This window comes from Galeopterus variegatus, unplaced genomic scaffold, assembly GCF_000696425.1.
Source record: "Galeopterus variegatus unplaced genomic scaffold, G_variegatus-3.0.2 Scaffold32064, whole genome shotgun sequence".
In the NCBI taxonomy this organism is placed as follows: domain Eukaryota; kingdom Metazoa; phylum Chordata; class Mammalia; order Dermoptera; family Cynocephalidae; genus Galeopterus; species Galeopterus variegatus.
Window position 1 is genome coordinate 3,036 of NW_007758175.1, and position 3,702 is coordinate 6,737.

Consider the following 3,702-nt stretch of genomic DNA (forward strand, 5'->3'; position numbering starts at 1 on the left):
AAATTAACATATCTCATTATTGGTTTTTGAAATATGTCTTCCCAACACGTTAAAGCTGACATTTCTTCATCAAGAAATGCTTGTCAGTTTTATTTTCAAATATCAAAGACTACTCTTAAAATCAAAATGTCCTTTCACGCAGGTTTCCTGTAGTTTTTTCCGTAATGTCTTCAGTATTTAATGTCTTCAGCATTAAACTTTCCAACTAGGTTTCTGTTTGTCATCCCTAGATAATTAATCTCATAATAGTGAAAGGCAAAAACAAAACAAAAAAACAAAAACCCACAAAATGTATCTTATCTGTTTGTGTCACCTAGTTTTTAATATATATAAATTATATATAATTGCATTCAGTCCCTACTCATCTCATTTCCCTTAACTAATCGGCCCAAATTTTTTTCTTTGATTTCAGGCCTGCTGCTCTCCCAGTGGGAGCACCACCTCTTCCATATTGTGGAAGAAAACACAGGTTCCTTGGGTTCCAAAGAAGCTGTTCACAAAGCCCCTGATATTCACAAAGTGAGATCATGATATCCTACCTGAGCTCATTGTCAACCCTGAACCCTTTCCTTCGGGCCAGCTCCATGAGGAATGCTCTGCGGGTGGTACCCATTTTCTTCTCCAAAATGAAGAGGACCAAATCTTGAAATTTGATGTCATGAGAAGTGGAGGCCATCGAGGTACCCGTCTGCCTGGGTCTCTTCTTCCGAGGGCCCGAGTGGGCCATTGGCAGCAGATCCATGGAAAGAGGCTGTATTGCCTTTGCTGTGCCACCAAGTGGTGTCTCCAGAAGTGAGGGGAGCCTTCCACCCTCCTGCAGAAGGGCTTTGATGTCATCTCACCGGTAGGCTCTGAAGCTTGGGCAGGGCTTCCTGGGGGCTGCCCTGGCGACAGCTTCCTGCTGAAGAGCAGTGGGGAATTTTTATCTCTGTTCAGTTCATTTGTCCAATATGGAGAGCATAATAAAAACAGTAAATTAACTTTTGTTTTCATGTGCATAATCTCATCAGCTCTCAGAATAACCTTGTGAGGAAGGTCAAAAGCATCCTTGTTTCCATATGATTTATCTTTTTATTTCTAAATGTGTTGAGTCCCCTCCACTGTCTCTATTATTGATCCCTTTTTAATCTCCCAACTCACTTGCGTTCTCTTCCTCTCAGACAATCATTACACACATTGGATGTCTATTGTCTGCATGGGTGTTATATGCTGCGTGTGGTTGTTTTGATTTTACATAAATGACATTGTTACATTTCTCCTTCTACGACAACCGTATTTTCACTCAGAACTATGGTTTTCAGATCTTCTAATTGCTCCATAGTATTTTGTGGTGGGCATTTACCATGTTTCCTATGTGGATGCATTTTATAAATGAGGAAACCAAAGCTCAGACAATTACTCAAAATCGTAGAATAAGGGGCCAATCCAGATCTTGTATTCAGTTCTTCTGGCTCCAAATGCTAAATATCTAAGTTTTTTTCAGTGGACTAAGGTTTTCCAGAGAGTAGTCTATTACATAACCCTAAAATAGATCTTTTGGGATGGGATTAAAATGACCTTTAAATGACAACCACTATCATAAAGAGACATTTTTGTAACTTTATATGCAAAGTGAAATTCATGTGTTTCATCAACACAGTGTGTAGATCTCATTTCCTGAACACCTGCTATGTGGCCAAGGCAAGCACCTACAAGCCTGAGCTGATTGAATCCTCACACCACCATTGTCAGGTAGGTACGACCATCCCCATGTGGCTAAACTACTTGCTCAAGGTCACTTAACATCTAGTAAGTGGTCATAACTAGGAAGTGATTGAGCTGGGATTTAAACTCAGATCTGTCTGATTTTAAAAGCTGTGCTCTTAACCACCAAGAAAATTTCTTTATATGTGTCTTCCCCAATAACAAATTTGAGCTTTGCTCACCTACTTTGCCTTATTATTTGAGACATTTGCTACCTCCAAAAGCACACGAACACCTCACCACACACCACGGGAAGAGTGATGTGATAGCTGCCTTTAAGCATTTGCAAAGCTTCAGGTAGAAGTCGTACAGTAATATATTCCAGCTCTCTGTAAATGATAACTGTTTAGTAACTATAGCCATCTAAAAATATAGAAAGAGCTGCTTTGTGTGATGTTCAAACAGATGCTGAATAATTGTTTATTGAAATGTTAAAGAAGGGATTCGAACATCTGGTAAGGACTTTTATTGCAGCTCTGAGATTCCAAGATGCTCTGATTGCTTGCTAGAGATCAAAATTTGGGGATGAGAGTCCATTTCATCCCTTGCTGTTAGGTGTTTGGTTGCTGAAGTGCTGAAAGCTCATGTCAGAATGCAGTCTTTACCATGTGATGCCGCAGCAAGGAGAGAGCAAAGGATTCTAGCAAGAGTCTGGGGTTGTTTTCATTCCTAGGTCCTAGCCTCCTAAGGGTAAAGGCATGCCACCTACACAGTAAAGGAATGCGGAGGTGGTACAGAGATGTGGCTGAGAACTCAGGCTGCTCATAAAACTTCCATCTGCATTGCTTTGAAGCTGTGACCTTGAGCATCTTGCTTAACTTCTCTAAGCTTCGGGTTTCCCCATCTGTAAAAGGAGACTGAGATGGCCTACTACGTAACCTGCTGAGCAGAGTGCTTGACACAGAAGAAGCACTTTAAAAAAATGTCAGTTGGTAGCAAGTTGTATTTTGTTTTTTTTTTTAGAAAGACCTCCCGGTTCAACCTGAAATCAAGTCTATATGTTTTGCAAAACTATTAAGTCATCAAAATATCCTATTAATCCATGTCATATTTAATTTGCTTCTGAATCACTGATATTGAAAAAGTTACTGACAAAACTTTAAAATGTGATGATGCCTGTCTGGTTATTAGGTCTCTAAGCTCCAAATTTACCTGTCTCTGATGGGTTCTATGAGGTCCGGGCTGGGACAGTGCAAATCCTATTTCTCATTTGTCAGCCAACTCTATGCGAGGCTCTGCCAATAGGGGGCACTAGAGGGAGACTGCGAGTCTGGAAACAGGAAAAGGACTTGACCCTTTTTGTTTGCTTGCTGCTGTCAGGATTTTCTCAATGGTAATCGTCTTCACTCTAGCGGCCGTAATTGGCTCTAGTCCTTAGCTTTTTTGTTTTTTGTTTTCTTTTTCAGCACAACCAGACCCAGCCTCATTGTGCCCTTCAGAGGTACCAGCACCAGCCAGACAACGTCTTCTCAAAAGTTTGAGTCCCAGCTCTGCATGGTTTTTCCTATCAACTTCTATAGCACTAGCAGCAACTGGCAGCACCCCCTTGTCAGAGATCTATATTCCAGCTCCATGGGGACTTCCGCTCCAAACTTCCAGCCTTCAACTCCATCCCTTTGTTGCCTTAGTCCTAGGGGTGGGACATGCTTTCTGTGGTTACTCTCTCTGAGTTATCTCAGTCCTATTTTTGCTCTTTGAGCCCTTCAATGTCTGTTAACCCAATTCCCTATATTAAATTCTCTCTGTTGAAATACCTAGTATGCTTTCTGTTTTTCCTAACTGGACACTGACTGGTACAATGTCCAATGAAAGCGAGGGTGTAGAAAATGGGGACCCACCTACACTGCTGGAGGCATACTCTTTCCAAAGGCAAATTTGACAACAGTGTGAAAAAATCTGTAAGATATCCAAATCCCTTGACCCAACATTTCCATTTTTTAGGAAAGAGAGGCACAAAAG

The 3,702-nt window shown here is 41.1% G+C and overlaps 1 long non-coding RNA gene across 1 annotated transcript; it reads left to right on the forward strand.

The window, feature by feature from the left end:
• The first annotated feature begins 493 nt into the window (after positions 1-493).
• Positions 494-3,382, forward strand: LOC103583962. Its single transcript, XR_549914.1, has 3 exons — positions 494-680; positions 1,640-1,731; positions 3,150-3,382. It is a non-coding gene; the product is annotated as an uncharacterized LOC103583962 (long non-coding RNA).
• The last annotated feature ends 320 nt before the right edge of the window (positions 3,383-3,702 follow it).